Here is a 13,393-nt window from a genome sequence, read left to right as displayed (position 1 = left end):
AGGCTATGGTTTTTCCTGTGGTCATGTATGGATGTGAGAGTTGGACTGTGAAGAAGGCTGAGCGCTGAAGAATTGATGCTTTTGAACTGTGGTGTTGGAGAAGACTCTTGAGAGTCCCTTGGACTGCAAGGAGATCCAACCAGTCCATTCTGAAGGAGGTCAACCCTGGGATTTCTTTGGAAGGAATGATGCTAAAGCTGAAGCTCCAGTACTTTGGCCACCTCATGAGAAGAGTTGACTCATTGGAAAAGACTTTGATGCTGGGAGAGATTGGGGGCAGGAGGAGAAGGGGATGACAGAGGATGAGATGGCTGGATGGCATCACGGACTCAATGGATGTGAGTCTGAGTGAACTCCGGGAGATGGTGATGGACAGGGAGGCCTGGCGTGCTGCGATTCATGGGGTCCCAGAGAGTCGGACATGACTGAGTGACTGAACTGAACTGAACTGATCTTGACACATAAAAGATTCTTCCCTAAACATATACACAGAGAATGAATTAAATACCCAGATTCATACAAACCCAGATTCATACAAGACACTCGGGACTTGGTACCTGCCATTCAACTGGCCCTTAATATCAACAAATATATAAATGCTCTGGAACCTCTTTAGAACATTTGTGTTGGGAAATAGGCCTAACATGTCCCTTAAAAGTGTAACCATATCTAGAATTTTCAGTGGTTATTTGATTTCAGAATTTATCCTTTGGTTCAAGGGGTATTAAAGTACATAAAATAAGGACATAATAGGATTCCACCACAGTAAATGTGAGGCAATGCAGTCATTTGTCTCATTAATGCAAATACCTTAAATGACATCTTTTTTTTCCCAAGGAGTTCAAAACCTGTTTCAATCTTCAGCACTGTTTCAATCACTATTTAGTCACTGCTTCAATCTCCAGCAAAGTGATATGAAGATTATTTATTTTATGTAACTGATCAGCTTGATAAACGTGTAGTAACTTTCTCACAGCCACCTAATTATAGAGGGAACACTTCTGAAGGAAACAAAAAATCTAATAGTCAAAAAAATAAGCATAACTGCCATGGGTTATAGTTTCAATTTTTCTTTAAAAATTTTTTTTAAACTACCTAAATCATTTTAGACTCAATTTATTTCAAATACTTGAGAGGTGGCCCCATGTTATTTGTACAGCTGTATTCTTTCACACAACTTCACAACTTGTTATTTAATCTCAGAACAGCATACATGTCAAAGTCAAAATGCTGACAAGTTCTCTCCTTTGCTTATGGAAAATCACTGAAAAGCTATATTTAAATGAAGAAGTACAAATTTCACATGTGGTTCAAGATGAAAAGAGTTCCCAAAGCAATAATATCTGTTGAACAAGTGAAATATTTACTCAAGAGAGGCATGAACTGTGCAATGCCATTTGTCTGGTGTTCTCTCATTTTACAACTTTACGTCTGTAGCTAAGCCAAAGGACTGACCGGAAGTATTAATTAAAACAGCAGTTTGTACTCAGTGCCATTGAGCTATCAGCGTAGTGCAACTTTGAAGTCAATTTAGTTTTCTTGGCAGATAGCAAGGTAGTTAAATGGTTTTTCTTTCCTGGCCCACAAAAACAGTCAATAAATTGCTTGGTTCAACTAAATACATGCCAATAATTTTAAAAGCTTTTAATACTGAAGATTGTTTATTTCAATCTCCCTTATACATGCTCAAGTTGTACTGAAAAACATCAACTGCAGTTTCCTAAAAAATGAAAGATGCATCTCTTATTATAAGACTGACCCCTTCAAAGCTGTAAGCACTGAAGGGATGAAACATCATGGGGCACAAAGTAACTCTTGTTGAAGCAATAAAGGCTTTCTCCATATTCTTACAAATAAACCTGCTTCAAGGAGACACTTCCTGATGTCAGTTTACCTACTACATGATCTGCTGCTAAGTGACAGTAATAGTAACAATAATCAAGAAAACTCAAATATGAGTTTTCACTCAAATATGAACTTGATTCTTCAAGTCCTGACAACTGAGACAAGATGTCTAAAAGCTTCCTGCCTCTAAGCCGTGGCTCTGTGACACTAAGCAAGTTCAATATCCTTCTCTGGAAGACAGCATTGCCACTACTACTACTATCATGTAGGCATATGATGTTAGCACACTTAATACAGAGTAGCTGTCACTAGCACTTACCTCCAACCTCACTGGGAGCATGCCGTAAATGCTTCTAAGCCCCTCCTCCATAAGAATCACAATACAAAACCCAGATACTTGGATGGAAGATCCAGTGAACAATGCTGCGGCGTTACCATTATGCCAGTGGCATACAGGTTTCCCTTTCCTAAATTTATTTGCATAGGGGTAATAACAAGCAATACTCCATTGATGCTACTTCCTTCAATCTCGGAAAACAAGACCAAGTTGCTTTTCTTTTTGTATGAGTCCTTTCTAAAAATAAAACGAAATCTCATAAGACTGCTCAATGTGACGACAAAAACAAAAACACACTGATGCATGGGAAAGACCTGGGAAAACACTGACAACAAATATTATTAATACACAAGAAGTTTGATTGAACTGAGAAAAAAATAATTTTTCTCTATCAAATTCAGTTCAGTTCAGTCGCTCAGTCATGTCCAACTCTTTGTGACCCCATGAATTGCAGCACGCCAGGCCTCCCTGTCCATCACCAACTCCCGGAGTTCACTCAAACTCACGTCCATCGAGTCAGTGATGCCATCCAGCCATCTCATCCTCTGTCGTCCCCTTCTCCTCCTGCCCCCAATCCCTCCCAGCATCAGTCTTTTCCAATGAGTCAACTCTTCGCATGAGGTGGCCAAAGTACTGGAGTTTCAGCTTCAGCATCATTCCTTCCAAAGAACACCCAGGACTGATCTCCTTGCAGTCCAAGGGACTATCAAGAGTCTTCTCCAACACCACAGTTCAAAAGCATCAATTCTTTGGCGCTCAGCCTTCTTCACAGTCCAACTCTCACATCCATACATGACTACTGGAAAAACCATAGCCTTGACTGGATGGACCTTTGTTGGCAAAGTAATGTCTCTGCTTTTGAATATGCTATCTAGGTTGGTCATAACTTTCCTTCCAAGGAGTGTCTTTTAACTTCATGGCTGCAATCACCATCTGCAGTGATTTTGAATCAAATTAGCAAAGTTTTAAAAATTAAAAATGATGGTACTCAGTGTTTGTGAGAATACAGTGTCATTTGCATTTGTTGGAAAAAATACATTAAGAAAACCTGGTAATATAGACTGAGACTCTTCTTGAGGATATTTATGCTGTTTAATCCTGTCATTCTACCCCTGAGGAAACAATGTGAAGTGTGGTCTTAGCATTACGCACAAAAATATCCATTCAACACTATTATCATTTAAAAAAAACCCAACGGTATCATGGCAAAAACTTGAAAACAAATGCGTAATAAGAATTTCTGTATATAAAATAACTGAATGTAATGAAGACATGAAAAGGTGCCTATAGGGAATTCTCTGGCTGTGTAGTGGTTAGGATTCTATTCTTTAACTGCCCAGGGGCTCCGGTTCAAAATCTGTTTTTCCCAAGCCACAAGGTGTGGCCAAATGAGGCCAAAAGTGCCTAGAACATGTTTTTAATGAAAAGAATACCAGGTAAAAGAAGGGGGAATGCAAATATATATATATATGTATATACACACACACGCACATACACACTACATAATCAACCATATTAAAAATGCAAACATGCAAAAAAAAATGAATGCAAAGAAGCAATGTTACTAGTTACTAACTAGTTACTAACCAATGTTACTAGTGATTCTCTAGTGGGATAATATTTTCCTTTCACACGTTATCATGTTTTACAAATTTTCCACAAAGAGACTCAATTATACAGCTAGGCTTAAAAATTTTTTATTTAGAGGGTATAAAAATAGTAGCTTTGAACTTAATAAAGCTTGAGGCTCTTCCCTTTCAAGGTCACTGTTAAAATCATAGCAGAACTTAACACGTAAGTTGATACTGTAGCTATTGTTATTATACTGTGGGATTAGACAGCACAGTGCCCTTAATATGCAGATAGAGACGTTTTCCCCTTTTCAAAGTCGTTCTAAACAACAGTGCTTTGAAGTTTTGTAGCAATTTGAAATTTTTTCAGTCTCCCACTTGATGTCATGCTGAGACTTGTTTCCTCTACTTGCTGTCCCTCCCCTTCTATTGCTCTTTACTTCACAGAGAGCTTAGGAATCAGCAGTCCAGCCCGGAAGTTTGAGACTGGCAGCTCATAAACATAGGTGTTTTTGACCCACACAGCAATGTAATAGTATCTGAATTAGCAACCAAAGTATAAAATTTAGAAGATTCAATATTTTCCACTTCTGAAAAGCAGGAAGATTTGGCAATGCCAGGGCTGGTGTCATTAAATGACACCTGCTCTTCTGTGCCACGGCTGACCACAGTTCTCATGACTCCCTGAGACCCCTAGGCACTGACCCTGGAGGTCAGCTGCCACATATTGTGACCATTTTATCTCACTCCAGGGCTGATTTACTGTTCAGTCTCAGTAGTTATATGATTTTATGACCCATTGTGTGTGCGTGCTCAGTTGTGTCCACAACTGAGCTGTGTCTGCAACTCTATGGACTGTAGCCCATCAGGCTCCTCTGTCCATGGGACTTCCTAGGCAAGAATACTGGAGTGGGTTGTCATTTCCTCCCCCAGGGGATCTTCCTGACCCATGCATCAAACTTCCGTCTCCTGCATAGGCAGGCTGATTCTCTACCACTGAGTCACCTGGGAAGTCCCTATGACCCATTACCTTAGCTGTATTCGGGTTCAATTAAGAAATGAAAAACATAAAGTAATTTGAACCATAAAAGTTTAACAAAAAGAGGAATAAAAAGTTAAATACTGAGAAAAATACTATATAGCAGGGAGACCAGTGGAAAAGCCCTGGCCTCTCCAAAAAAAACATTCATGGTGACCTGGAAAGACAACCCCGAAGCAAGACCTTTCGGATTCCAAATTGCAGAGAAGTTTCATGATTTGGGGTAGGGAAGGGAGGAGTTTACCCATTATTAGAAGTCTATTCCAAAAGAAAAGGTTTTAAAATTATAATTTAGAAGACTTCCCTGGTGGCTCAGACAGTAAAGCGTCTGCCTACAATGCGGGAGATCTGGGTTTAATCCCCGGGTAGAACAAAGTTATAAAAATGAAAATCTTTAGAAAGTTTTCACAATCAATACTGAGAATAATCCTCAATGTTTTCTAAAGTTCTTATGTTCTAGATACATTGTTAAGCCCTGTGCTTATGTTATTTCCTTACATCCTCACAACAATCCTACAAGGCCATTTAACAGAAGAGAATTGGATGTTAAACAGTTTGCGCAACACTGATTTTGAACTACACGGTCTCAGTTCCTTTTGAAATAAGAGGCTGCCGTCTATGGAGTCACACAGAGTCGGACAAGACTGAAGTGATTTAGCAGCAACTTAGCAGCAGCAGCATTACTAATTACCTTAAAAACTTTATTGAGATAGGAGTAACACTACTTTCATCTGGATATCTATGGATCTATACTAGTTTAACACATGAAAAAATGTGGCATTATAACCCAAAATGGTCTGCAACAAGTATAGGCTGTAGTAAAAAAATCCGCCTGCCAATGCAGGAGGCAGCCTGAAATGCAGGACCTGCGGGTTCAATGCTTGGGTCAGAAAGATCCTCTGGGGAAGGAAATGGCAACCACTTCAGTATTCTTGCCTGGGAAACCCCACAGGCAGAGAAGCCTAGTGGGCTACAGTCCACAGGGTCACAAAGGGTCAGACATGGCTAAGCAACTAAAACCACCACCACCAAGTACAACATGAGAGAAGTCTTTGAAACATTTTATAGCAATATGATCATTACAACTATAGGAGTAGTTATATGTCTATTAAATCTCACGATACTGCATCTGGGCTTGTATTTTGTATGCCTTTTTTTCCATTTTATTTTCACAAGTATACTGCTCTGCAAAGGAATGGAAGTTAAAGATAAAACTGGTCAAGCAACAGAGTTTGAGGAGTGCTGCCCTAGAGCTCTAGGCAAATGCTTTGCTTTCTGTTACCAGCTCTGTTACAAAGAGGAGACATGCTCAGGTAAATGATAATCCTCAGATCATTGATCTAAAATCTCACTCTAGCCATCTGAACTTCACTCATCAGAGCACCTGATGAGCTGCGGTCATCCTAGATAATGTTTCACAGGTGGCTCAGCAGTAAATAATGTGCCTGCAATGCAGAGGGTGCAGGTTTGATCCCTGGTTCAGGAAGGTCCCCTGGAGAAGGTAACCCACTCCTGTCCATGGGGTCAAAAAGAGTCAGACACGACTTAGCGACTAAACAACAACAAATAGTTAAGTTACAGGTGCTCAACCTACTTATATAGCATTTTCACTTAGAGCCAAAGAAAACTGCTCAACATCTGAATCTTAAAAACACAATGTAGTTGCTAAACTAGTGTGTCCAATTCCTTTATCCAACAAAACCTCATTTGTATAAAGCACGTTTCAGCTGCTTTTACAAGTTTCATTTTTCTCCTGCTCATATGCTGGAGAAGAAAATAACTTGATTCAGTTCAGTTCAGTCGCTCAATCGTGTCCAACTCTTTGCGACCCCATGAATCGCAGCACGCCAAGCCTCCCTGTTCATCACCATCTCCTGGAGTTCACTCAGACTCACGTCCATTGAGTCCGTGAGGCCATCCAGCTATCTCATCCTCGGTCATCCCCTTCTCCTCCTCCCCCAATCCCTCCCAGCATCAGAGTTTTTTCCAATGAGTCAACTCTTCGCATGAGGTGGCCAAAGTACTGGAGTTTCAGCTTTAGCATCATTCCTTCCAAAGAAATCCCAGGGCTGATCTCCTTCAGAATGGACTGGTTGGATCTCCTTGCAGTCCCAGGGACTCTCAAGAGTCTTCTCCAACACCACAGTTTAAAACCATCAATTCTTCGGTGCTCAGCTTTCTTCACAGTCCAACACTCACATCCATACGTGACTACTGGAAAAACCATAGCCTTGACTAGACGGGCTTTAGTCGGCAAAGTAATGTCTCTGCTTTTGAATATGCTATCTAGGTTGCTCATAACTTTTCTTCCAAGGAGTAAGCGTCTTTTAATTTCATGGCTGCAGTCACCATCTGCAGTGATTCTGGAGCCCAAAAAAATAAAGTCTGACACCGTTTCCACTGTTTCTCCATCTATTTCCCATGAAGTGATGGGACCAGATGCCATGATCATCGTTTTCTGAATGTTGAGCTTTAGGCCAACTTTTTCGCTCTCCTCTTTCACTTTCATCAAGAGGCTTTTTAGCTCTTCACTTTCTGCCATAAGGGTGGTGTCATCTGCATATCTGAGGTTATTGATATTTCTCCCGGCAATCTTGATTCCAGCTTGTGTTTCTTCCAGTCCAACATTTCTCATGAGGTACTCTGCATATAAGTTAAATAAGCAGGGTGACAATATACAGCCTTGACGTACTCCTTTTCCTATTTGGAACCAGTCTGTTGTTCCATGTCCAGTTCTAACTGTCGCTTCCTGACCTGCATACAGATTTCTCAGCAGGCAGGTTAGGTGGTCTGGTATTCCCATCTCTTTGAGAGTTTTCCACACTTTATTGTGATCCACACAGTCAAAGGCTTTGGCATAGTCAATAAAGCAGAAATAGATGTTTTTCTGGAACTCTCTTGCTTTTTCCATGATCCAGCGGATGTTGGCAATTTGATTTCTGGTTCCTCTGCCTTTTCTAAAACCAGCCTGAATGTCAGGGAGTTCACGGTTCATGTATTGCTGAAGCCTGGCTTGGAGAATTTTGAGCATTACTTTACTAGCATGTGAGATGAGTGCAATTGTGTGGTAGTTTGAGCATTCTTTGCAATGGCCTTTCTTTGGGATTGGAATGAAAACTGACCTTTTCCAGTCCTGTGGCCACTGCTGAATCTTCCAAATTTGCTGGCATATTGAGTGCAGCACTTTCACAGCATCATCTTTCAGGATTTGAAAGAGCTCAACTGGAATTCCATCACCTCCACTAGCTTTGTTTGTAGTGATGCTTTCTAAGGCCCACTTGACTTCACATTCCAAGATGTCTGGTTCTAGATTAGTGATCACATCACCATGACTATCTGGGTCGTGAAGATCTTTTTTGTACAGTTCTTCCGTGTATTCTTGCCACCTCTTCTTAATATCTTCTGCTTCTGTTGGGTCCATACCATTTCTGTGCTTTATCAAGCCCATCTTTGCATGAAATGTTCCCTTGGTAGCTCTAATTTTCTTGAAGAGATCTCTAGTCTTTCCCATTCTGTTGTTTTCCTCTATTTCTTTGCATTGATCGCTGAAGAAGGCTCTCTTATCTCTTCTTGCTATTCTTTGGAACTCTGCATTTAGATGCCTATATCTTTCCTTTTCTCCTTTGCTTTTCACCTCTCTTCTCTTCACAGCCATTTGTAAGGCTTCCCCAGACAGCCATTTTGCTTTTTTGCATTTCTTTTCCATGGAGATGGTCTTGATCCCTGTCTCCTGCACAAGGTCACAAACCTCTGTCCATAGTTCATCAAGCACTCTATCTATCAGATCTAGGCCCTTAAATCTATTTCTCACTTCCACTGTATAATCATAAGGGATTTGATTTAGGTCATACCTGAATGGTCTAGTGGTTTTCCCTACTTTCTTCAGTTTAAGTCTGAATTTTGGTAATAAGGAGTTCATGATCTGAGCCACAGTCAGCTCCCAGTCTTGTTTTTGTTGACTGTATAGAGCTTCTTCATCTTTGGCTGCAAAGAATATAATCAATCTGATTTCAGTGTTGACCATCTGGTGATGTCCATGTGTAGAGTCTTCTCTTGTGTTGTTGGAAGAGGGTGTTTGCTATGACCAGTGCATTTTCTTGGCAAAACTCTATTAGTCTTTGCCCTGCTTCATTCCGCATTCCAAGGCCAAATTTGCCTGTTACTCCAGGTGTTTCTTGACTTCCTACTTTTGCATTCCAGTCCCCTATAATGAAAAGGACATCTTTTTTGGGTGTTAGTTCTAAAAGGTCTTGTAGGTCTTCATAAAACCGTTCAACTTCAGCTTCTTCAGCATTGCTGGTTGGGGCATAGACTTGGATAACTGTGATATTGAATGGTTTTCCTTGGAGACGAACAGAGATCATTCTGTCATTTTTGAGACTGCATCCAAGTACTGCATTTTGGACTCTTTTGTTGACCATGATGGCTACTCCATTTCTTCTAGGGATTCCTGCCTGCAGTAGTAGATATAATGGTTATCTGAGTTAAATTCACCCATTCCAGTCCATTTTAGTTTGCTGATTGCTAGAATGTTGACGTTCATCCTTGCCATCTCTTGTTTGACCACTTCCAATTTGCCTTGATTCATGGACCTGACATTCCAGGTTCCTATGCAATATTGCTCTTTACAGCATCGGATCTTGCTTCTATCACCAGTCACATCCACAGCTGGGTATTGTTTTTGCTTTGGCTCCATCCCTTCGTTCTTTCTGTAGTTATTTCTCCTCTGACCTCCAGTAGCATATTGGGCACCTACTGACCTGGGGAGTTCCTCTTTTGGTATCCTATCATATTGCCTTTTCATATTGTTCATGGGGTTCTCAAGGCAAGAATACTGAAGTGGCTTGCCATTCCCTTCTCCAGTGGACCATGTTCTGTCAGACCTCTCCACCATGACCCGCCTGTCTTGGGTTGCCCCGCAGGCATGGCTTGGTTTCATTGAGTTAGACAAGGCTGTGGTCCTAGTGTGGTTAGATTGACTAGTTTTCTGTGAGTATGGTTTCAGTGTGTCTGCCCTCTGATGCCCTCTTGCAACACCTACCATCTTACTTGGGTTTCTCTTACCTTGGACATGGGGGTATCTCTTCACGGCTGCTTATCAGTCCCATATAAATGCATTTGAGAATCAGAGATTTTGTTCCTTTATTTTAGAAATCAGTTAGGCATACATGTGTGCTGAGACACTTCAGTAGTGTCCAACTCTTTGTGACCCTATGGACTGTGGCCTGCCAGGCTCCTCTGTCTGTGAATTCTCCAGGCAAGATTACTGGAGTGGGTTGCCATGCCCTCCTCCAGGGGATCTTCCCAACCCAGGGACCAAACCTGAGTCTCTTTATGTCTCCTGCACTGGCAGGTGGGTTCTTTACCATTAGCGCCATCTGTGAAGCCCCATTTAGGCATAAGGAAGTTACAAAACCATGAGTCAAGAAAGTTGGTTTGGGGACAAGGCATGTTGGAGAAAGTGACTAAGAAATCACTGCCACACATACCTCGTGATGGTCAGATATGGCAGACCAATACCACTGCTACAGTAATGTCAGACCACTTGACTTTATCTCATTCCTAAATACTAACCCTGCCATCATTAATGGCTTTATTGATCTTTTGTTCCTGCTCTGAGAAATTCTGAAGAAAAAAGTGCTGAAAGACAAAGTAGTAGGTAGATTAAGAATATGAATAAAAACCATATCTTCTCATATAAATGAAAGTTAACTACAAGATAAATTAGATTTATTGGTCCTTTTATTTATAATAACTCCAGTCCCAAAGAAAAGCTACACTTCCTTAAAAAGAAAAATTGTTTAGTCAATGTAGGAATTTGGGGAGCTATTCTCTAAGGATAGAAACTCTGTTTCTTGGTCTCCATAAATGAAGTTCATTTTTTACAGATTTATTATCTACTAGTTTCATGATACATTGATTTATAATAATAGTATAATATCTGGGAAAAAATGCTAATTCCTAGGAGACAAAAATCACCAGCTGAATTCTAAACTGTCTTTGACTAAGTTATATGTAACTTTAATTTTTTTATCCTAACAGCTTAAAATGCATTGGTCCTGGTGTAATAATGAACAGATATGAATGGTGAGTTACAGCATTTCAAGAACTATAGCTGGAAAAACACCACCTGACCATCAATTAAGAAAGCCATAAATGACATATCATACTAATTATCTCTATTAATGGCCTAGTTAATTACACCACTCATGGACACACTTCCTTCAGTGAGAAAAGAGGATAGCATATACCTGCATATTGCAACGGAGAAGGCAATGGCACCCCACTCCAGTACTCTTGCCTGGAAAATCCCATGGACGGAGGAGCCTGGTAGGCTGCAGTCCATGGGGTCGCTAGGAGTCAGACATGACTGAGCGACTTCACTTTCACTTTTCACTTTCATGCATTGGAGAAGGAAATGGCAACCCACTCCAGTGTTCTTGCCTGGAGAATCCCAGGGACAGGGGAGCCTGGTGGGCTGCCATCTATGGGGTCGCACAGAGTCGGACACGATTGAAGCGACTTAGCAGCAGCAGCAGCAGCATATTGCAAACATCACTGAAGACAGTTTGTGAAAATACTGAAACTGGAAAAGGTCTAGGAATTTTATAGAAATAAAAAGTTTTATCAGTCTTTTATTTGAATTAATTATAATTTTTCATAAATGTTATCTCTACTGAGGCTTTAAATATACAAACCAATTTAAACTTCACAAATGTCAGCCCTAATAATGTCAACTCAATTCTAATGTAATTAGAAGACTCAGTCCCTGGTGACTCAGTGTTAAAGAATCCTCCTGCAGTACTGGAAACCCAGGTTCAATCCCTGGATCAGGAAGACCCCCTGGAGAAGGAAATGGCAACCCACTCCAGTATTCTTGCCTGGAGAATTCCATGGACAGGGGAGTCTGGCGGGCTACAGTCCATGGGGTTGCCAAGAGCCAGACACGACTGAGCAACTGAAACTCTTACTTTTTTTTCATGATTTAGTCAGAGGACAGACAGCACACTCACAAAGTACTGGCCAGGCAGGTAGCTCAAATGAGTGAAGTAGGCTTCACAGCCAAGAAGGCCATGACAATCTACCACTACTCAGCTCTAGCCAACTGTTACTTTGAGGAATAAAGACAAAAAAACAGTAACAATAAAATCGACACTCTGCTAATCTAAAGTAAATCCAAGGACTTTTCTGGTGGCCCTGTGGTTGAAGCTTCATGCTTCCAATGCAGGGGACCCGGGCTCGATCCCTGGTCAGGGAACTAGATCCCAAATAACACAACTGAAAAAAAGAAAAAAAAAATCCCACACACTGCAGCTAAAGACCCTGCATGCCACAACTAAGACCTGGTGCAGCCAAATAAATAAACACGTCTGCAGGCTAGATTTGGTACATGGACTACTGGGTGGCTAAGAACTGTTCTGAGCCAGAATAATCTACATCAGCTCTGATTCTAACACATTTCATAAACTTGTCCAAGTTACATAATTTAAGTCTCAGTCTCCTCATCTGTACTTTTTTTTAAAAATGAAATTAGATAATGTATATGCTCAAAAAATTGTAGCTCAAAGTTATCATTAGATGCTAAACAAAAAGGAAACAGATAAAAGAGCAGTAGCAATTTAAGTCCCCCTTCTATCTGACCGTGGGGTTTATTTCTCAAACTCCTAACACCTAGTCCCAACTTTTTTCTCACCCACAGGCTATTTTCTTTACCACCAATGCCTTCTCCTCCCTCAGGTTAACTCAAGGCCTACCTCACAGCTCGTCTATACCCTTCCTTTACTTCAGACCATTCTCCACTTCCCTTTTCTTTGAAAGCACTTTCAGGACTGACAGTGAAACTATCTTACTGTTGAACATCAAGGTATAATTAAGAAATCCTGAGTGCAGTAGTTTTTCTCCCCTAATCTTTGAGCACTGTGCAAGCTGTGAACTCCTTACAACAGCCCAAAGAATCCATCTGCACTTTCATTGAACAATGCTTTCATCTATATTTCTTCCCTGTTAATGTTCGTTCAAGTGATAATAAAGAACCAAAGAAATTAAAACAAAATGTCAAACCATACTAACAAAAAAATTCATTACTAAGCAAATAGATTTGAAAACAACTTCAAAAACCTATCCAATGTTCTTCTTTAAAAGGAAGTTTGAGTTAAGAACAATTTAGTTTCCTTACTTCATTCTAATTACAGGTATCCCCCCCCAAAACAAAACAAAACAAAACCACCTTTTCCCAAAAAGCTATGCCTGATTTTCTCAAAAAGAAATTATACTGACTTCAGCTCATATGAACAAACAATATTCTTCATGTATATTTTGACAGCAATCCAGAACCGTCATTCTTTGAAACTTCTTGGTATCAAAATAACATTACGGTGTCTTTCCCGGAAAATGTAGAGTCGCAAATTTTGGTATGCAATTTCAGGAAGTTCAGAGTATCCAAGGATCTTCAGTGGATCCACCACTCCCCGCCCCTACCCCTCTCCGTTAAGAATTCGTGCTAAATAAGAGGTTTGTTTCTATTATTAAATGTTTTGCATCTTCTGAAAAAAGTCATCCTTAAGAAAACCTTTAGCTCTGCTATTAAATGGGGAAGCAGCT

General features: G+C 40.5%; 1 protein-coding gene across 1 annotated transcript in view; it reads right to left on the bottom strand.

Annotated features, from left to right (window-relative positions):
* Positions 1-13,393, bottom strand: part of SLC39A9 (solute carrier family 39 member 9) — a 51,285-nt gene that overhangs the window by 37,012 nt on the left and 880 nt on the right. The gene's annotated exons all lie outside the window — the stretch shown is intronic.

Source organism: Ovis canadensis, chromosome 7 (genome assembly GCF_042477335.2).
Source record: "Ovis canadensis isolate MfBH-ARS-UI-01 breed Bighorn chromosome 7, ARS-UI_OviCan_v2, whole genome shotgun sequence".
Lineage (NCBI taxonomy): Eukaryota > Metazoa > Chordata > Mammalia > Artiodactyla > Bovidae > Ovis > Ovis canadensis.
Note: the sequence above shows the minus strand (reverse complement) of the source record. Positions and strands in the feature narration are given on the sequence as shown.